Below are 23776 nucleotides of genomic sequence, written 5' to 3'. Positions count from 1 at the left end.
AAGTGACAAAATAAGAGACTCTCTATTATGAAGATCACGGTGCCACTTTGAAGCACAAGTGTGGTAAAAGGATAGTAACATTGTCCCTTCTCTCTTTTTCTCTCATTTTTTTATTTGGGCCTTTTCTCTCTCTTTTTTATGGACTCTTTTTTTATGTAGTCCGGAGTCTCGTCCCGACTTGTGGGAGAATCATAGGCTCCATCATCCTTTCCTCACTTGGGACAATGCTCTAATAATGATGATCATCACACTTTTATTTACTTACAACTCATGAATTACAACTCAATACTTAGAACAAAATATGACTCTATGTGTATGCCTCCGGCGGTGTACCGGGATATGCAATGAATCAAGAGCGACACGTATGAAAGAATTATGAATGGTGGCTTTGCCACAAATACAATGTCAACTACATGATCATGCAAAGCAATATGACAATGATGGAGAGTGTCATGATAAACGAAACGATGGAAAGTTTCATGGCAATATATCTCAGAATGGCTATGGAAATGCCATAATAGGTAGGTATGGTGGCTGTTTTGAGGAAGATATAAGGAGGTTTATGTGTGATAGATCGTATCATATCACGGGGTTTGGATGCACCGGCGAAGTTTGCACCAACTCTCAAGGTGAGAAAGGGCAATGCACGGTACCGAAGAGGCTAGAAAATTGCGGAAAGGTAAGTGTGCGTATAATCCATGGACTCACATTAGTCATAAAGCACTCATATACTTATTGCAAAAATTTATTAGCCCTTGAAGCAAAGTACTACTACGCATGCTCCTAGGGGAAGGGTTGGTAGGAGTTAACCATCGCGCGATCCCGACCGCCACACAAAGGATGACAATCAATAAATACCTCATGCTCCGACTGCGTTACATAACGGTTCACCATACGTGCATGCTACGGGAATCACAAACTCCAACACAAGTATTTTTCAATTCCACAATTACTCAACTAGCACAACTATGATATTACCACCCTTATATCTCAAAACAATCATCTAGTATCAAATTTCTCATGATATTTAGTTTAAAGCAAATTGCCATGCTATTTTATAGGACTCTCAAAAAGATATAAGTGAAGCATTAGAGAACAATAGTTTCTATAAATCTACCGCCGTGCTCTAAAAGATATAAGTGAAGTACTAGAGCAAAACTATATAACTCAAAAGATATAAGTGAAGCACATAGAGTATTCTAACAATTTTCGAATCATGTGTGTCTCTTTTAAAAGGTGTGTACAGCAAGGATGATTGTGGCAAACTAACAAATAAAGACTCAAATAATACAAGATGCTCCAAGCAAAACACATATCATGTGGTGAATAAAAATATAGCTCCAAATAAAGTTACCGATGGAAGTAGACGAAAGAGGGGATGCCTTCCGGGGCATCCCCAAGCTTTGGATTTTTGGTGTCCTTAGATTATCTTGGGGTGCCATGGGCATCCCCAAGCTTAGGCTCTTGCCACTCCTTGTTCCATAATCCATCGAATCTTTTACCCAAAACTTGAAAATTTCACAACACAAAACTTAGCAGAAAATCTCGTGAGCTCCGTTAGCGGGAGAAAACAAAACACCACTTCAAAGTACTGTAATGAACTCATTCTTTATTTATATTGGTGTTAAACCTACTGTATTCCAACTTCTCTATGGTTTATAAACTATTTTACTAGCCATAGATTCATCAAAATAAGCAAACAACACACGAAAAACAGAATCTGTCAAAAACAGAACAGTCTGTAGTATATATAGGAGGAAGAAGTACGTCGGTGGAGCAACATGGGGCCCACGAGGGTGGAGGGCACGCCCAGGGGGGGTAGGCGTGCCCCCTACCTCGTGCCCTCCTGGTAGCTTTCTTGACATAGGGTCCAAGTCCTCTGGATCACGTTCGTTCTGAAAATCATGTTCCCGAAGGTTTCATTCCGTTTGGACTCCGTTTGGTATTCTTTTTCCGCAAAACTCTGAAATAGGCAAAAAACATCAATTCTGGGCTGGGCCTCCGGATAATAGGTTAGTCCCAAAAATAATATAAAAGTGTATAATAAAGCCCAATAATGTCCAAAACAGAATATAATATAGCATGGAACAATAAAAAATTATAGGTACGTTGGAGACGTATCAATGTGGTGGAGGACGGCGGATATGGATGGGGTGGAGGACGGCAGCGATGGATGGGGTGGCGGACGGAGGCTGGTGTGGGGATGGTGTTCTAGCGCGGACGGTGTATGAATGGGGAAATGGAGGGAGAGGTACGGGGAACCATGTTTTTGGGACGCGCCTGTCTGAAATATTGGAAAGTTACGAACTTAGCCCCCGTTTAAAATTTGGACGTCTCGTCGGTTGGGGATACGACGGTAATCTCGCATCTCGCCAATATTTGCCCAGAGCGATTTCGGGCGAGGAGAGGGTGGTTGGCGCCCACGGTGTATGAGCGAGGCTGACAGGTAGGGCGGTTGTGTCACGTCTGAGTGAAGTTACAAACGTGCCCCTATTGAAAATATTTGCCTACATCGATCTCGGCCGAATCGAGTTTGTTTTGCCGCCCACCATGTATGAATGGGGAAATGGAGGGAGAAACAAAGGTCTTTCGGACGAGCTTGAATCAAATGTGTTTTGCCGCCCATGTTTGGCGCCCACCGTGTCGGAATGGGCTCAGAGGAGGTCGTGTCACGTCTAATTGAAGTTACTAAACTACCGCTATTTAGAGCAGTGGAAATCGGGCCGATGGATTGTCCGTGTAATGGGTAGACAGTAATTTCCTTCTCCCAAACACTTGGCTTCGGGCAGCCGACGTGGGAGTGAGACATTTTGCCGCTTCTTTCAAATTTTGGGACAATAAGCATCCACGTTTACTCTGGGAACTAAATTTGAATCCATTTTGTATTCCTATACGAATCTTTATAAATCATTCTATGTGTTTTTATATATCTTCAAAAGGACAACAAAGATGTATTCCACTGTCATATATGAATGGTTCACAAATGCCAATACTCAAATTCAGAAGCTAGAATCTAGTTTAAGGTGAATTCGAGTATTTGGAACACTTCATGTCCAACTCAAATGTCACACGCATCATAATGTATACTCCCATTTAGATATGTACACAAGCGATGTATCAAGATTCGAATACCGAGTCAATAAACCAAGAATGTACAGAACTAACAAACATATAAATACTTATAGAGTATATGGATCAATAATATCAACTAACATACATAAGCCAGGCCGCTGTACTTTTTTTTGCTAGAACATCATCCTTTTTTTAGCCAAGCTACTACAACATCTTGGCCCCTTCCGATGCGTGCCACTTATGGTCCATCTATACTACTATTATTGCTGAATGCACATTCAGCCCGATTGGCATATTTGTAGGTCTGGCACAGCAATCAAAATGAAATGTCTTCGAGTCTTATCAATTAATACAGACATATGCTCAATAAAATTACAAACCAAAAAACAAAATACAAAAAACAATTATTACATGATCTCTAAAACAAGTTTGATTGATTACATGAACAAACAACACAAAGGTTATTCAACGATGGAAAGAACATTTCACCTATGATTTACCAAGTGGGAATTTAATTTCCTTTTTTCCTTCAGGACCTTAACAATGTGGTCAGTCTCAGCTTGCTTCGTTTTGAAATCCACTAAATATTTAATGGTTGTCTTGAGTACTACTACTGATTGTGCTGTTTGCTTCCTCAACATGTCAACTTCATCTCTAAGTGCAGAAGCAGAATCTCTTTCTACCACTAGTTTAGCCTCTAGAGCATCAACAGTTGGCAATTCATAATGCACGATTGGGCTGGTGCCACTGTTGTCGGATGATACAACGACCATGGGGACCTCGCTCTTTGATCTTGGGCTAACCTGTTTTGCCATTAAAGTTCCGATTGGATTCAGAAAAGTTGAAGTTAGCAAAACATCTCAACTGGGAGTTATAACAGCAAACCAGTTAAACAAGCAAGGAATTAAAGAGTTTCAATTGGATGCTGAAAAGTAGCTATTTAAGTTCAGGCAAATAGGTAATTCTTAACAGTAAGTATCAAACACATAGATAGGCGCAGTCTATAATAGGATTAATAGGCTGTGGCATTATGTAATCAGTAGCAAACTAAATTAAGCAGAGCAACGTAATTGAGCAATTTTTCAATAAGTGGCTAACTAAAATTCCGAGAAGCAGGTAAATGAACTTACGCTAGTTCTTTGTACAAGCACACTGCAACTTCTTTTTCGCTTACAAGGTTGTACGAAGGAGTCCATGGCATCAATTGCTTGGATACGCAGTCCCAATACTTCTTTCTTCCCACACTGCATTGGTAAGTCGAATGGTTAATCTGGTAAGATGGTGCGTCCTTGATATGTTATATGAGGACGTGTAGTCAGACTAGTTGTAGCCACACACATCACACTGGCTTTTACTGTATATTTCATGCGATTACTTTTGGCATGTCGAGATTTAAGCAATCTACAATAGGATGAAAAGACTGGCATCCTTCAAATTTTTGACGAACTCAGTTCATAGAAACAAGCAAAGCAATTCAACCATTCTGTGGGTAAATCAAAAGCGCCACTGGAATATTTTTCACTACCCCAATCATACACGCAAAAAGGGGCGACGCCACCATAGGGGCTGGTATGGGCGGCCGCCTCGGGTGGCTGGAAAGTGTGCACCTAGTTTGAGTCGTCCAGGTTGGCCCAGGCTAGTTTTGTTCGTCCCAACGCATGAGCAGGCAATGTAAAAAATGAAGAAAAATGTTTCAATTTGGATGGGCCAATAACATAAGTGCAAGGCAGGCCCTATAGCGGGCTCGCGGCCCAAACGAGCGCCTCCCATATCGATCGACAGCAGGAAAAATCCCAATTCATCCACTCCAGCCTCCAGTCTGGTTTGCTCCTAACCTAGCCGCCGTTGGACAAACCGATACAGCACTTCCTCGCACCCTCGTTGGAGGGCGGTCGCCGGGCTTCAAGCGAATGGAAGGACAAGAAGATGAAGATCCAACCCTGGGTGTAGCCTGCGTGGGAGGCAGCGGCGGCAGCACGGGCATGGCATCGAGCTTGCGCAAACGAACAGTCGCAACTTGCAAGAGTAGCATGCGCAACGAGCAGGTACATCACATCCCTGATTATATCTAATTCAACTCTTCAATTTCTGGCCAATAGTTAAACCTGACGGTGTTGTAAAACTGCTTGTATGTAGGGAATCTATGAGAAAATGAAACCAATTTCTACTTATTTTATAACTCCCCCAATCAATATTGAACTGACTGAATCTGATGTATCTAACCAAGTTTCCAGTGCAAACATCCAAGCTCATGTTGTTCTTGAGCCTGAAGTGTCTAATGAACAGACTGCTAATGAAGGATTTGATGCAAAAAAATTACATGCTCCTGGTGATGAACATATAGTGTCTAATTAGAGATCTAATGCAAGCATTTTGCAAGCTCCCATTGAAGGATTTATGATGATCTGCTATGTTGAGAGAGACATAGAGATTTGCAGGCATTGATGACAAGCAAATTATAGTGCATTTTCATGGCTTGAGGAAACGTTGAGGCCATCTACCAGAAAGTCCCTGTATCATGACAACGTAGCATAAATACTTTTCTAATCTGTTGTTTGAAACTATTGGCATACTTGTGCATGATAGATATATTGATATGCAGTTTGCGCACTGGTTATAGGTGCAATTACACTTCGATATTTTTAGCCAGAGAACGAATAATTCAAGCAGGTACAGACCATGTTTGTAGTCCTTGTACACCATGATGCATTTTGTGTTTTTTGGTTATTGCATCATTTAGTGTTTATAATCTGAACTACTTTGGATCATTAGCTGGTTTTCAAAGTGCATGTAGCTTCACATTTCTCAAGTTATGTTGATTTCCAGAGTGCAAGTGCCTTCGTCTTTTTTAAGTTAAATGTTCGCCCCTGGTAAATTGAATTCGTGGATCCGCCACTGCACACAAATCATACACGAATGCCAGTACGAATTAAATGACATGCAGGGACTTACGCTAGCTTGTTGTACAGGCTCACTGCAGCTCTGCTTGCGCTTGGGATGTTCCATGTACAAGTCCATGTTACCACTTGCTTGCATGTGCATGCCTTGTGCTCCTTGCATCCCCCTCTGCATTTTTGACACGGCGAATGCTTGATCAAATAAGAGGAATCGACCTTGCTGTTGTACCGGAGGACAGATACTTACAAGGTTATACGGGTGTGCAGGATGTGTACCAGATCTCGTAGCGCCGTCATGCTTCGCTAAAAAATGGATTTGCTTGTTTCAGATGATATCTCCAGAAGAAATAAGAGTTAAAGTCAGAGTTGGATAGGCGTGTAAGCTAAGAGAGCAGTGAAAGGATATCCAAATATCGTCGGAACAGTGCACAAGGGAGTGATGTGTGGATACCTAGTTCGGGCTGGCGTTTGGGCATGCTCGCCTAGCTAGAGTGCGGGTCACTTCAGAGCCCTTGAGGGTGATGCGCTGGAGTTGGCTGGCCGCGCATGGATGCAGATCTTGAGTGGCAGCGGAGCGCTACGATGCGGTGGACGAGACCGTTGGTGAAGCCCCAGCGGCCTCGGGGGGCGGAAGCGCGACGATGTGCTCGGTGAAATAGCCACGGTGAGCTGGGAGACGGCGTCGGTGAAGCGCACCTGATGCGGTGGAAGTCGGTGTCTGTGAGGCACGTCGGTTGCGGCGGCCGACGTTGTCGGTGGACCACCCGATGCGGTGGACGAGGGCGTAGATGAGGTAGCTCCGGTGCGGTGGTGAAGCGCGACCGTCGTCTTCATCGTCGTCGTCTGGCACAGAGGTGGGGAAAGAGAAAAGACGAGAGGCGATTCGAACTTTGCTTGGGTTGGCGGCGAATTAGGGATTTGAGCAATCTGGGCACGGAAGGGGATGGTGGAGAAGGGAGATTTTGCAGGGCTGGAATTGGGGCCGCCAGATATTTCAATCCGAAACGTCGAAGCGCGAACTTATTTTGTCGTCGTCCTTTTTTTAAGGGGGAGGGGGAGGGAGGGAGGGGGTGGGTGGCTGGGTGCTAAGCATCCGTCCGACCCACGCGACCACCATGACACGACCCTGGTCTTCCTGGTGCGCCTACATTTGAGAATGCAAACTAATCTTCTTTCATTTGCAAACGAATCTGTATGTATTACCATGCCCGTGTTTTCCTTGCAATAATTAGTCATTCAAAACGAGATACTATAAATTAATTAATGAGTTATTTGAAAAAAATCAAAACGGTATCCACGCTAACGTGGATTAGAGTGTGTGTCACATAATTAGTTATTTGAATTAGAGTGTGTGTCACATAGCGATCTCCAATTCTAACGTGGATTTCGCATTTCACTATATCCACGCTACTTTTTTAATACAAATTCTATGTATATGATGAACACCATGGTAGTGAGAATTTTTTTGGATGGATTCAAACATATGACCTACAAAATAGCACAACAAATCGAGTCAATGTGAACTTTTCGAAACCTAGTATGGCACGAATTCGAAATAATTACCCATATGCATGGTCCTCAGTTCAAATCTTACAATGTACACCGAATTGAAACATCGATATCATTGATATTAAGTCTCGTACTGTCTACATTCAAATGTTGTTTTTAGCCCCCCCCCCCCCCGCACACACGCTACATACTTCCTATATCGGTCAATCTTCCTCTCCTAACCACCTTAGGAAGCTACCGGTTTCCAACACACGTTCATTCTTTCTCTCCATGTTTCGATCTCTAACTCTCTCAACTACACAACCCTCTTTTTCCACTCTGTTACCAAATGTATTTACCTCACACACCCGCCATTGCACCCCATGCCGAGCTCTCTCTCTTTCTCCCTCTCCCTCTCACCCTCTCGCGCTAAATACACGCATTGCCTATCTAGCCCCCCAACCTCTCGTGCGCATGCACGCATTGTCTATCTAGGTCACTCCCTCGAGACTGTCTCACTCTTTCTTCCGCACGGCGGGCCACACTCGCTCAATCTCGCTCTCGTTATCTGAGTCTCGTTTAACCTCATTTTCTTTCACACACAAATGATATATCTCCCTGTTCGGGCCTCGATCGACACACTCTATACTCTCTCACGCAGATTGTCGATCTAGGTCAGTCCATCCAAGCCGCCCCCACTCTTTCGACCTCATGCCATGCTCGCTCAATCTCTCTCTCTCTCCCTCTCTCTCTCTCTCTCTTTGTATGTCTCGATTGACCTCGCTCTTTCTCGGACAAAAATGATATATCACTATGTTTGAGCCCAATTCGACCTATTCACATTGTATACTCTCTCATGCACATTGTCTATCTAGGTCACTCTCTCCAACCCGTCTCACTCTTTCGATCGCACGACGACCCTATGTGATCGATTGACCTTGCTTCCTCCCACGCACAAAATATATCTACACATCTGTGACTGGATCATCTCTCAAGCTCTATCTTACAGCCCTCACCCTTGCCAAAAGCTCAATCGGACAATATCTCTCCAGGGCATATATATATCTGTTCAATGAATGTCGGACCACACTAACTTTGCCTCTCTATCTATATGTCTCTCGATTGACCTCGCTTTCTCACGTCGTATCTTCCACACATTGAAGCTACCTCTCCATCCCTCGCAAAGCCGGAGCTATTTACATTGCGAGGGGCACTCCAACCTTGGATTAATTTGTGTAGGCATTTATTCCGGTCGGTTTAGATTATATTTTCGTAGCATTCGGCCCACAACTACTCCAAACACCATTGCAACCCCTGCAACTCCCCTAGTTGATTTCCCTCTGGCTCGGTCATCGCTCTCTCGCACGTCCTTTCTCGCCTTCAACGTCGCACCTGTTGGGGAACGTAGCAGAAATTCAAAATTTTCCTACATGTCACCAAGATCAATCTAGGAGATGCTAGCAACGAGAGGGGAGGAGTGCATGTACATACCCTTGTAGATCGCGAGCGGAAACGTTCAAGAGAACGGGGTTGATGGAGTCGTACTCGTCGTGATCCAAATCACCGATGATCCTAGCGCCGAACGGACGGCACCTCCGTGTTCAACACACGTACGGAGCAGGGACGTCTCCTCCTTCTTGATCCAGCAAGGGGGGAGGAGAAGTTGATGGAGATCCAGCAGCACGACGGCGTGGTGGTGGAAGTAGCGGGATCCCGGCAGGGCTTCGCCGAGCACAAGCGGGGAGGAAGAGGTGTCACGGGAGGGAGGGAGGCGCCAGGGCTTGGGGTGCTGCTCCCATGCGCCTCCCCACTATATATAGGGGTGGAGGGGGCTGGTTTCTTGCCCTCCAAGTCCATTGGGGCGTTGGCAAAGGTGGGGGAAAGAAATCCCATCATTTCCCTTCCCCACCGATTGTTATCCCCCCTTTTTTAGGGATCTTGATCTTATCCCTTCGGGATATGATCTTATTCCTTCTAAGGTGGGATCTTGGTGCGCCTTGACAAGGGGTGTGGGGCCTTGCCCCCACTACCCACGTTCATGTGGGTCCCCCCATGCAGGTGGGCCCCACTTCAGAACCTTCTAGAACCTTCCCGGTACAATACCGAAAAATCCCGAACATTTTGCGGTGGCCAAAATAGGACTTGCCATATATAAATCTTTACCTCCGGACCATTCCGGAACTCCTCGTGACGTCCGGGATCTCATCCGGGACTCCGAACAACTTTCGGATTTCCGCATACTAATATCTCTACAACTCTAGCGTCACCGAACCTTAAGTGTGTAGACCCTACGGGTTCGGGAGACATGCAGACATGACCGAGACGACTCTCCGGTCAATAACCAACAGCGGGATCTGGATACCCATGTTGGCTCCCACATGTTCCACGATGATCTCATCGGATGAACCACGATGTCGAGGATTCAATCAATCCCGTATACAATTCCCTTTGTCAATCGGTACGTTACTTGCCCGAGATTCGATCGTCGGTATCCCAATACCTTGTTCAATCTCGTTACCGGCAAGTCACTTTACTCGTACCGTAATGCATGATCCCGTGACCAAACACTTGGTCACATTGAGCTCATTATGATGATGCATTACCAAGTGGGCCCAGAGATACCTCTCCGTCATACGGAGTGACAAATCCCAGTCTCGATTCGTGCCAACCCAACAGACACTTTCGGAGATACCCGTAGTGCACCTTTATAGCCACCCAGTTACGTTGTGACGTTTGGCACACCCAAAGCACTCCTATGGTATCCGGGAGTTGCACAATCTCATGGTCTAAGGAAATGATACTTGACATTTGGAAAAGCTCTAGCAAACGAACTACACGATCTTGTGCTATGCTTAGGATTGGGTCTTGTCCATCACATCATTCTCCTAATGATGTGATCCCGTTATCAATGACATCCAATGTCCATAGTCAGGAAACCATGACTATCTGTTGATCAACGAGCTAGTCAACTAGAGGCTCACTAGGGACATGTTGTGGTCTATGTATTCACACATGTATTACGGTTTCCAGTTAATACAATTATAGCATGAACAACAGACAATTATCATGAACAAGGAAATACAATAATAACCATTTTATCATTGCCTCTAGGGCATATTTCCAATAGCACCATGGTATTATTGCAAAAAACTATGTTGTTCTATTTAATTATTATAAATAAGCTACAAAACTACACACTGATACTCCACTTGGAATGGAAGAAATTTCGACCCATAGATTAAAGTGCTACAAACTACACACCGAGGGGCCCACATGTCATGAAACAAATTTGGACCCATATACAAATTAAAAAATAAAGGAGGAGGATCGAACATGCGACCACGGCCTTCAAGCCGCACGTCAATAGGCAACATACGTAGAACATCAATGTTTGTTGTACCTCCCTTTGTTCACATAATATTTTTATATTACCACAGCCTATTTAATGGATAACATGTAATATTATTTTTAGTACTATTCACCTTCACTTACTGGTGGGTTCCATGTGTGCTCTCTCTCTCTCTCTCTCCCCTCCCCTTATGCGTTTAGACGCACGGGCAAACACGAAGAACTCACGGGCAATGTTGCCGTTGACCATATCTGGACGCGTTCACAAGTTACGGCACTAGTTTCACGTGCTAGCAGCACTAGTCAGTGTGTACGTGCAATGCATGTTAATTTGGAAGTATATTAAGTGCATGCGGATATTAAGTAGGATATTATTTGCGTGTTATTATGTGATTAGCACTATTTTTGGCATGAAATTAACTACACGCTAAACGTGTTGAGCGCTCGACATTGAAGCAGTCTAGGTCGTTGGATGACAAGGAATACATGTGGCTTGATGACGTTTTATATTTAATTTGATACGGCTCTAGCTGAACATTCAATCGATCAAACCATAGATTTCGTTCAGTCTGACTCCGACTTTAAATTATACGACGATCGATCTAAAATAAACGGAAATGATAAACGTTTGGATTTTAAGCATGGCAATCCAAACATTTTTCATGGCAAATTTAGATTACGCGGCGGCGGGGGCGTCTTGCGGTGGGAAGCGGCTCCTCTACCGTGCTCTGTGTGTCGTCGGGCCACTGACTGACGGCGACGGCGGCGCCTTGCGCCGTTGTTGGCGTACTCCTGGACGTTGGCCTAGCTTCAAGGAAGGCCAAAATGTTCTGGACTTCGGAGCGAGTCAACTGGCGGGAGGAGGCGACTGGCGTTGGTGCAAGTAAGCGGTCGACGGCGGCCATCCATGCTGCTGAGGGGGGCACTGGCACCCCCGCGGGGACAGGCGCTGTCAACGGCGCGGCGGAGACATTCGTGTGCACGGGCACCGGCACGGGCGCGCACGTCAGTGCACGTGCAGGCGCATGCGCAGGCAGGTGCACGGGCACGGGCACGGGCGTGCGCGTCAGTGCACGCGCAGGAGCATGTGCTGGCAGGTGCACGGGCGCGTGAAAGTCGGCAGGGACCTCGTGGAACCCCGTGGAATCAAGCTCGGCGACAATGAGCGCTGGCGCAGTCGGGGCGACGGGAGCCGGAACGGGAGCGGGGACAGGCGTGGCGTCTTCCCGCAAGGCCAGTTCAAGCTCGTCCCAAAGCGCCTTATGTTCTTGAGACTCCGGCTGGGTGTCTTCCTCAGGAAACTGGAAGACTAAGGGCAGACTATCGTGATGCGGCATGGCGTACATTTAGGTCAGGATGGTTGGAGGTAGACGACAGGAGAATCGGAGAGGAAGAGAGAAGATTGTAGCAATACCGGGTAGTGCGGGGTTGATTTTAAACTGCGGCGCTGGCGACATTAAGTGGGAGCAGTTGGGACGAAGGTGGGCGGCGGAGCCTGGTCAAAGGGCTCGCCTCCCGGTGAGCCTGCACAGCGGTCTGCTCGCACGCCTCCCTGTCAGCCGGCGCAGCGGTCTGCTCGCACGCCTCCCGTCGACTCACATGCTTGCTCGGACGGCACCTTCCGATGAGAAGCGGGACTCGTGGCGGCACGTAAACGCCCACGGTTTCAATAGTGAAAGCGTTCGCCTTAACGTGACAGGTCTTTGTTCCAAAATACCTTGGCTCTTCATTTGTGCAACTTGTCATAAGCAGCTTGTCTCAAATTGAAGAAAAAAATTACGAAGTAATATTTGTGCCATATCACGTGACCAAGAATTTATGGTCACTTTTGGGTTTTCTGAAATTTAAGATCCAGGATTCGAAACAATATCATAACCTGCATCATGCAATAAATTTTCAAGCCATACATCTGTCCTGTTGTATTTCTTAAGAAAGGATTTGGTCAAACATTTTGCTTAGTTAGACTTCAGACAAGTTATATATGCAGAGTAAAAGGATAATCCCTCCGTACCAGTGCATTGCCTGATATATTAACTCAAGTACTAGGCACGAACAAACGGGCTCAATTATGTGCTCATCCTGGTGTAGTAGTAGTAGTACTAGGCAATGCAGTTGACGGGTGACCTTGGTGAGTGGCGACCGAGGGAATTGAACCGTGCTCGGCACGGTAGGTAACGTTGTCTAGTTACTAAAGCATCCCTCCGTTCTTCATCGGTAGTCATTATGGACCGGGGACATGAGGGGAATTTCCTAGGGCTGGAATTCTGGCCACCAGATATTTCAACTCGAAACGCGGAGGCTCGACTGGTTGGGGTTGCCTAATGTGCGTACCATGCACGCCACCAGAAGGACACGAGCCCAGCTATTTATTTATTTTTATTTTTTTAGGATCAACACGAGCCAAGGTCTGGCTGGTACGCCGTTGGGTCCTACCATTCGAGAATACGAAAGGAACCTTTTAAATTGCCGAACGAATATATGTGTATTACAATGCCCGTATTTTCCTTGCAAATACCAATCTCAACGTGGTAATTGATTTATGACGAGTTGTTGAATTAGAGTGAGTTTGTGATATAGTGATCTCAACGTGGATTTCACATTTCATGGTATCCCTAGTAAGTTTTTCAATGCAAATTCAAATTTAAAAGATGAACAATATGGAGGTGAGAAAACTTTGTATGTATCAATCATATGACCACACACAGAGAGAGAGAGAGACACCCACATACGAACACAACAACAATCCAATAAGTATAGTGCATCTATTTTTCCAAACCATGCATGTATGACACGAATTCAAAAATACTCCTTCTATTCCTAAATATTAGTCTTTTAGAGATTTCAACAAGTGACTACATACGGAGCAAAATGAGTGAATCTACACTCTAAAATATGTCTATATACATTTGTATGTGCCGTTCCATTTGAAATCTCTAAAAAGACTAATATTTTGGAACGAAGGGAGTAAAATGTAAGACATGCATGGTCCTCAATTCAATATTTAAAATGAACATGAAACTGAAACATGAATATTAAGTCTAGTACTACCGTACATGCAAATGTTGTGTTTAATTAGGCAGAGCTATGATTGTCGGGGGTCAACCCCTCGACCTTAGATAAAATTGTGAAGCTCTTTTTAGGGTTGTTTAGATTATATTTTTCCCCACCCTCCCAACCACCGATTGGTTGTGCACCCCCACCCCTCCTCCCCGGGAGAATATCATGTGCCCCCATACCTTAGATGCTATATGCCGATACGAGTTGCTTGGAGCTTGTAGATCTGAGATATAGCAGCTCACATGATGTCTTAATATTTTTACGGGAACCTTGATGAGTTTGAGAATTGCACACAATTTGTACAAAAACTACTCAGATGCCCTTGGATCCCATATCCAACGACCTCGAAGCTCGTATCACCGTAGCATCTAAGATGAAGGAGGACATCATATTCTCCTGTATGTAAGAATATCATGTGCTACCACACCTTAGATGCTTTGGTGATACAAGCTCTTCGGAGCCGTTGGATTTGTGACCCAACACCTCCTCGGTGGTTCGAATGGTTTTTTGCAGAAAATCCCCCAAAGAGTTCGGCCACTGCTTACAAGCACAAAGACTGCTCAGATGCCATTGGATCTCAGACAAACGACCTCAAAGCTCGTATCACCATAGCATCCAAGCTGCGAGAGCACCTTATGTTTTCTCGCACGGGAGAAGATGAGGTGCTCCCGCACCGCAGATTGTATGGTGATACGAGTTCACGAAGATCTAACGGCCCACAGTAGGAGGTTTGAATGTTTTTGCAATATACGGCTGAGAGAGTTTGGGAATTGCGCAGAAAGTACAAGTACTACGCATGTGCCATCTGATCACTGATCATACAACCTAGATGCTCATATCACCGTAGCGGGTAATTAAGCTACGGGGAACACCTAATATGAGCAACGGGGAGCCGTTGGATCCAAGATGCAGCGGCACACACGAGGCCTGAATGTTTTATTTGCAAAAAACCTTTGGAGAGTTTGGAAATTGCGCATAATTACAAAGACTACTCCCAAGCCATTGGATCTCACTTCCAACGGTGTAAAAACTCATATCACCATAGCATCTAAGCTGCGGGGTGGATGTGATATTCTATGCCGCTGTCATTTTTGTTCGTAAACTTGCAAAATATGTGTAACTCGTGCCGTTACTTGTCTAACCGCGCAAAGTGTTTGTTCAAAAAAACCATCCTACACTGAAATATCGGAACAACCCACGAGGGTCCCACTTGTCATTAATCAAATTTGGACTTAAAACTAACAAATCTGAAAGACGAGATTCAAACTGGCAACCTGGACTACAAAGCGTAAGTCGATAGCCTGAAACAACAATGGTTGTTGGCTTTGTCCCATAACTTGATTTTATACAGTATTACGTTGAGTAGAGTAGAGGGAGTGCCTCGTCAACACGTGCATGACCGTTGACTCACTTACTGGTGGGTCCCAGGTCTGCGATCTCTCTCTTCTCTCCATCGTCTAACCTTTGCACGGGCACACACGAAGAGCGGTGCTAGCTTGCCGTGGTGTTATTACAACTAAAAAAAAGCTTGGAAAATAGAAGAATCGCCTAGAACAAGAGACGTTGTGGCTGGTCGAGACGGAGCTAACTACACATATCCTCCATGCCACGTTAGCATGATGAAGCTGTGTGGCTAGTGGGGTGCTTTCGACCGACTAGCTGGGTCCCGAGGTCGAACCATAGGTACTACGTCTGATACAGTATATTTTTACACGCACATTTTTCCTCCGTGCTGAGACATGGCACACCCTACCGCGCGGTTTCGGGGTCCTCCCGGGTGGTGCAGGCATATATTCTTCCTGACGTGGGACGCCCTACCGCGCGTTTTCATCGAAGCAAGTAAATGAGTCGTCAAATCACGAAAGACCACCTTTGCCGCTGAGTACATCAGTGAAGCACGGTGGCTAGCTAGTTGGGCTAGTTCGACCGATTAGCTAGGCCGCCGCCACATTTTTTTCACCCCTTTTTTTATCTACTTGCCGACAGGTAAATTTAAATATCCACCGTGGCATTGCTCTGGTGCTTGGGTGCAGCAGGATTTTTAATTTTTTGATTGACGGGAGCAGGCGCGGCAGGATTTTTAATTTTTTGATTGACGGGAGCAGGCGCGGCAGCAATTAGTCATGATGACTCCGCCTATAAAACCCACTGCTCCCTGATGTGAGAAGTCGTCGACTGGTGTTTTACCATGGTGAAAACCAAAAGATTCCCCGCTCCTCGGCTGGCTCCCTCTGCCTTCCCATAGATTGCATTGCCTTTCAGCCGTTTCGCCCCCTGCATCACCAACGTCGTGCGCCTCGAGAAGCGAGGGACTTCGGTGGTGTTTAGGTGCCCTCTGCATGGGCATGTCCATGTCTTGGTGCAACATGACCGTTGGATCAAACTTAGACGATGCAGATCAGTCACTGTAGCACAAAGCGTGTGGGTGTGTTTGGTTGCATTCTCATCTCAGTATAGTTGTTTCCTCTTCGTGTATTTGTGTTAACCTACTAGTGTGGACTCATGCACCCTTCATGCACTCTGCCAAACACCCAAAAGTGGGTCGAGAAGGGAACTTTTGCTCCCACCCCGTGCACCCTTCATACACCCTGCCTAACACTATTCATGCTTCATATGGTTCGTGTTTCGTGGAGTACTGTAGCACTGTACTCTCCATGCACTGTAGACCTAGTTCTATTAACATTGATCTCACCGTTCATTCTCGACCGGACAGTTGAAAAAGCGGTACTATGTTACTACATTACTATTCATATAGTTGACATGCGCACAACATCGTTTGTTGTCGTCATATCTTACAACACTAGCAACAAGATTATGTAGTACTGACGTATGAACCACTGCACATGCCTAGTAGTAGGAGCACTGTGTATGTTCAAGTGGCTGTCGTGTTTCGCACTCCTCCATCGTAAGAGTGGAAACGCTTGCTGTAATCATTTTTTTCTTCAGAAAAATAGTGGACACGCTCTACCGTGCGGATCCTCCTCCAGCCATGCACTAAATTACTCACTTTCGCCGACGTGCGGGACAGCCAGCATCGGGGTCCACCAGCCATGCACTAAATTACTCCGTAGTAGAGTGACAGTAGACTACCCCGATCGAAGCGCCGTAGTAATGCCCAATGAGCCGTCAAATCACAAAACCCCCTCCTTTCCAGCAGTAAGTTGGACGGACGAAGCAACCATCATTTCACTCTTCTCTCTCTGCTTCCTCTCTACCCAACTCGCTTCTCCCTCATCTTGTTCCTCATTTCTTCAAGAAAACCCCGACCTACTTCTGCCATTGTTCTTCTCTCCCAAAGAAGGAAAGGTGAGCGCATCAATGGTGTTGATTCTAGCCAAGGCCCGGTCTTGCAACCCCGAGACTGATCCTATAACTCCCTCTCTGTTCTTCTTTTGGGTTTGTGATTATGGTTTCTTTTCTTTTATTTCTATTTGACAGTTTCTTGATAGACGCTGGAGCACCGGCTGAAGTGATGTCTATGGCTCTGGCCAAAACCGTCGAGGCTCATGGTACGAAGAAGCGCAAGCACCCCGCCGAGACTACCGCAGACAAGCTCAAAGCCGTCGCCCTGTCCAAGCCCCCCTCTCCAGGATCCCTCATTAAGCAAGTCCAGGTAATATCTCTTCTTGACGATCTTTTTCTCGATCTTGATCGTGTTTTATCATCTAACACGCAATACTAGTACTAGTAGTACAACTTTCTGGGTGATCTTGCATGTGATTTTTGTGTGCCAATTGACGGTTCTAAATTCCTCTTTTGACCAAAACATGCGAGAGGTTGACACTGATTTCTTATAGATTACTTTCAACTACTCCCTCTGTCCCAAATTTCTTGTCTTAGATTTGTCTAGATACGGATGTATCTAATACTAAAATGTGACTTGATACATCCGTATCTAGACAAATCTAAGACAAGAATTTTGGGACGGAGGGAGTACTTTATGAACATCAATGCTACCTTTGAAGAGGGTATATTTGCCTCAGTAACTTGTGTTATGGATATTGCAAGTAATCCCTCTGCTCTCATGCCTTTGAAGACATGTTCTAGTGTCTTTGTTCACTCATTTCTGTGCGTATATGTAGTCATATATGGAGTATAATATCGAAAATCATCTTATATTTCTAAACGGAGGTAGTAATAAAATATGGTTTCTGTTTGAATTAGAACCAGGTCCGCGGTGGAGATGAAGTTCTCAAAGTCATGCCGTGTGAACTGGAAGACCTGAGGATGAGTTCTACTGCTAAACTATCCAGCTGTTGTGTCCTTGTCGCCACGTGTCCTGAACTAGTGTTTTCATGTAGCATTGTTGTCAGGCGTGTTCTCGAGGCTGTACTTGACCACAACAATTTCCTGGCTGTGCCTTCGATTACGAAGGGTGTGGTTCTTGTAAATCTTCCCAACAAATCTGATGCGGCCTGTCTTCATCATCATGTTTATGAGTGGAAAGACCACTCTGTTAGGTTCTCCAAGGTTGACGAGATGGTGATGGTGCATGTAGACATTTCTCACGAAGTCCATGGCCTAGTCAGTTATGCGGGGTTCATCACGTAGGTCGGTGGCAAGAAATAGTCTGCAGAGTTTAATTAGTGCAACTTTGCTTGTCTGTAGTAAGTACTATTGTTCAGTACTTGATTTGTGTTTGTGAACCCTGTATTGTTTATTAGTACTGCCGCTTTTGGTGTGTGGTCAGTCTTGAGAATGGTCTATGTTAATGTCTGTCCACTCAATTCAGTCTGTATATTTTGAAGTATCCAGATCATCTTTTTTGTGAGGATGGTTTATCAATTATGGTTACACTCCAATATCTGTATGCATTGCAGGGTTTATCGCACCCACCAGGATTTCCAGTCCCATGGATGTTCGGTCCATACGGTTTGTCACGACCTTTGGACTGTCCTGCTTGTGGGAGTAGGTGGGGCCCCTGCATGCCACCTGTAGTTGGACGATCAATCTTCTGTTTAGTACTTCAACATAGTGATTTCCTGGTAAGGATTCACTCGTGTCACATCAAGTAAATCTTATTGATTTACTGTCTAAATCTTATTGATTTAATGTCATGTTTTCTTTCTTTTCCTGCAATTTTACGATGCAGGTTTTGCCATGTGACATTCATCACAGAATAAACCGTTTGATTTGCTCTACGATGGCTATTTTTGCAGGTTTCACTTCTTATGTCGTGTCAGTAATGAAGGCACTGTCCATCACTTATATTACTGGAAAAAATTGGATAAGTCTGTTGTCTGAGTACAAGCTGAATCCCTATGATGAACTGCAGTTTGGTTTAACAAAAACGCCACAATTAGTCCTTCTCGCGTTTAAAAGAAATGAAGAAAAAAACTGGATCACGGTCACGAAGCCTAGTCAAGTTAGAAAGCTGATCATAGCAGACCAGACATGATCGCCGCTGTCTCGCACATCGGTACCACCTTCAGCAACGGATCGAGCACCGGCAGTTGCTCTTGCACTGACAGCGGCAGCAGCTCAGTCTGACCCAGCTGAGGATTGGGCACCGACCGCATCAGCGGATCAGGCTGATCTACCGGAGGATCGGGCATCGACACCGGCACCTGCTCCGACACCGGCACCAGCTCTACAAAGAGCACCATCTCCGGCAGCGGCGGCGGCTTCGGCACCTGCACCAACACTTGCACTTGCATCTGCTCCGGCCCGTGCAGCGGCAGCCGAACGAGCAGTTGCATCGGCAACAGACTGGGCTGTAGTTCGCACTTCATATACCAAAGTCCTTACAAAAACTGACATGTCCACCTTCTTGGTAAGCATTGGCCGCCCAAATGTTTCGTTCTTATTTCTTTCCATGTTCTTTCGCATGATTCACTGTGTTGATCTAACTGTTTGGGTATGTCTTCTTGTTTGCAAACAGAGAATTCCTAGAGCAATGAGGGAGTCGTTCAACAATACGGGCGACAGCGGCCAAGTTTCTCTTACCATGCGCAGCCTTGGTGTGAATGAACCTGCTCAATATACCGTAAGTACAAAGGATGGTCGCATGATGATTGATGCTAAAGGATGGTCAAGGTTCAAATCTAAATCATATCTTGCGGTAGGGGATGATCTCAAAATCGAACTTTCTCGGCAAGGAGAGCTGGTCCAAATCAACTTTGAAATTCTTCAGTAGCAGCACGCAACTGCCGAACTGATCTATCCTCCGAGAGATTTTGATGTAATAATCTGGCATGGTGAAACAAGTGTCCTGTGTGTATAAGTAATACGACAGTATTATTTATCACATGGTATATCGTTGATAGAATTACAACTCTCATTGCTGGTTAGGAACTGTCGTTCGATTTCATTCCAACAGCTGCCATGCTTTATTCAATTTTGTGTATTTGCCTTGCGACAGCATCTAAAACCAGTGCCGTACCGATCGCTTGCAATATGAAAAGCGCTGAGGTAGAACACATGGGCCCCCAAACATGCAGGGTGGGCCTGCAGCCAAAAGTCCAGAACCATGAGCCTGTCTGAGTATTATATTCTCAGTTGAACCCCCATAATGCCCGTGCATTGCACGTAACATCAAGATGCATTTGTATGAGTATTTTATCTTGTGAGAGAAAAGGATGAACGAGGGAAGGCCTTATTTGTAAATGTGGAGAGGTGTGTGGGTACCTTTTTGCAAAATTGCCATAGTTTCCTTCCTATCCGTCAGATATAAATCGGACGGCCTATATTGCAGGATGGCAGGCACACCATCATCACCAACTCATCTATACTGTGTTAAAAATAACTCTGTTTTTTATAATTATATATGTTATATATATTCCCCTTGATTTTTCTTATGTAGAAAGTTGTGATATAAAAGATTTGTATATTTATTTACAGAGGGAGTATCTCTCTGTCAAAAATATATTTATGTGTAACTAATTACTCCTGTCTTTCTACTTCCTTTCGCTGATATGTGGGGCATCCGGCAACGGGGTCCACATGCCATATGCACAAATTAGAGTGCACAACTGCACGGTAGACACACCCCGGTCGTAGCGCCGCAGCAATGCCCAATGAGCCGTCAAATCACAAACCCCCCCCCCTTTCAGCTTTAGTAGTAAGCTGGACGGACGAAGCGGCAATATTTCACTGGGCCTGAATCCCCTTCTCCCTCGTCTGCTTGTTCAGAGAAAACCCCCTCTCGGTGATTGCATAGGGTTTTCTCATGGAGAACCAGGTACGAATTCTTCATCCATCCCCGATAAATCCAAGTCCCTTGGTCACGGGTAATCCTAGGATGGCAGCCGCCGCCGTTGATGCATTTTTCTTCCTACTGAATCTAGTGTGTTTCATTTGCAGTGCCCAAAGTGCGAAGACCCTACAGGTCTCTGCGCCCTCGCCGAGACGCCACACTTGTTCCTTCTCAGCCTAACACCGGATTTTAAAACGCGCACAGTATGTTCCTAGAATCCTCTTTTCTATCCGGGAGGGTGGGGTTTTTTTGAACATGCTGTCGACTAATTTGGAAATTTGGATTGCTATATTTGGATAAAAGGTACTACCAGTACGATGGTCAACTCTGACGTGAAGGAGGAAGTTATTTCTAGATTTGGATAGGGAATACATTGTGTTCTCATACTATTTTTCCTGCAGTGCATTATTTGCTCTGCCAGAACACATGTACTCAAGATGCTCAGCCTTGCCATAACTGAATACACCAGTTTAATTGTCACAGTGAAGACAAGCCATGGATATAAGTTCCGAGTTGGGTTCATGAACCAAGAAGATCGCCGCTTTTTTTATGGCCGAACTTGGATAAACTTTCTCAAGTGTTACGGACTGAAAGTTTTTTTTTGAATATTTACTGTGAGGCAAAGCCCCACGAATGTTGATGGAAATAGCAGAACCTGGTCTCATCTTCACTGCGATCTTCCACCCCCGATGTCGTTCCAATTGTTCATCCATGTTAGTTTTGTATCTGGTTCTTGCTTGTTGCCTCCATTACTTCTTAATCCACCTATTCTGTCTAACTAATCACAATTTAACTTTAGAAGTAGCAACGAATCTCTCACGAAGATGCCACTTCTAACTAATATTTTCTTATAATTGGTGGCACGTGTAGGTTTTTTTCAGAGTTAAGCAGGCTGCTCGTTTGTTATTCTGTAACAACTCGGCTGTTACTGATGGCACTGAAGTTGACTGGGACGACATCCACAAGTTCCTACACTTTATTGATCGTCTTGAGGCCGTTGTGGGGCGTTTCAATGGTGGAAGGCCACGTGGGATATGTGTGCCACTGCTGCACTCGTTGAACAGGTCCAACTATGCCGAGAAACTTATGGTACGAGTTGTTTTATGTTATATATGTTGTTCATAAACTATTGCTTATAGACAGTTTTACAGCTGTGATATTCTTGAAACAGAAACTGCCCAGTTCTATTATTCCTATACAGATGCCTGACCATGGTCGGGTCAGACTTGCGCTTGGTCACAACATGATGTTTATGTCGACCTACTCCATTCCCCTTGGAGGTGAAAAGATACTTATTCATGGGTGGTCTCAAATAATGAAGGCCTGTCCATCTTGGAGAATAGGACAGAAGATTATGTTCCTGCTTTTCCATGGCTCTAAAGCGAATATCCTGTTTATTGACCACATTGCAAGATGAAGCCGCTTTCAGAAGGTTGTGGATGTGCGGGGTGGCGCCTGGGCCTTGTCCTGGGGCTTGGCGGCCTCACCCTTGGTTAACTGTAGGCAAAGTAGCACTGTTCGGGACGTGCTTATTACGGTTGAACCTGTATAAGTACTCATACTCCTTTCAGCTATGGTTGTTAAGTGCCCCTTCTGGTTTCAGTTAAGGTTGTTAAGTACTCCTGCTGCTTTTACAGTTTGTCGTGTTTCTTCAGTCCTGTCTTCCTCCAGCCGCAAAACCAAACCACTGTCGGCGGGGCCGCCTGCTTCCGCCTCCCACGGCTGGCTGCGCCTCAGCGCACGCATCGCCACCCCACCGTCTCCTAAATCGTTAACACCGACGTCCGAGGCCTCGCCGTCGTCCTCCGCGCGCTTTGGTGTGCTCGCCGCGGCGCCGCCCTCTCGCGTTGTCAACATGGTCAACAAACAATAGGAGCTGGCAGAAGTACGTGGAGAGGATGACAGTAGGGGCCCACCATGTCAGCGTATGGAAAAATAAAATGCTTCCTCCTAGTGTTTTCCTGACATCTGGGACCCACGACATTGTGAGCGTATATGGTCAATAGACAAGAGAACATCACAAGAACGGCTGACACCTGGGACGTAGCTGCTCGAGCAGTTTTTTTTTGTTATTGTTGAGATGGAGCAGGGTTTGAACTGGGCTGTGGCCCGTCTAGCCCAGGTTTATATTTTATGTTCACCATGTGACCAGCCCAGCTATTTTTTCTTTGTGAAAATGAGCCCAGTTTATTTTTTCTGAAGAATACCCAATCCAGGCCTACTTATTTTCTATGCCCTGATGGGCTGCAACTCTTTCAAGACGCCTGCAAATCTTGAAAGTAATATGAAATGGGTTGTAAATATAAAAACAGATGACAAATTAGCAATTACTTTATAATTTCTGAATTTTTTCACATTTTCAGATTCCTATTTCACTGAGCATTAACCTAATTTAAATATATCTTCAAAGTACTTTAAATCTGGCTCGACATTTCGGTATTAAAAATAGTTTGGAACCCACAGAAATATGCGAAATTGGCCCTGGCCAACCAAAAAATGGACTACAATAAATTGCATAAGAAGTCGCAATGAGCTATATATAAATTATTAAAAAAAGAGGGAATGGTCTGACTTGTGGGTCTATTAAGTTGACGCGTATGCAAGATTTTTTTAGTTATTATATACGTCAACAAACGATTCTAGCAAACGTAACCGTTGGATGTCAATCCAACGGCCGTTGTGTTTCTTCAATCTCTGATCTTCTTGCTCCAGCCGCCAA

Source organism: Aegilops tauschii, chromosome 3, assembly GCF_002575655.3.
Source record: "Aegilops tauschii subsp. strangulata cultivar AL8/78 chromosome 3, Aet v6.0, whole genome shotgun sequence".
NCBI classification, from domain to species: Eukaryota; Viridiplantae; Streptophyta; class Magnoliopsida; order Poales; family Poaceae; genus Aegilops; species Aegilops tauschii.
The sequence above is the reverse complement of the archived record's forward strand: the minus strand, read 5'-3'. Positions refer to the sequence as shown.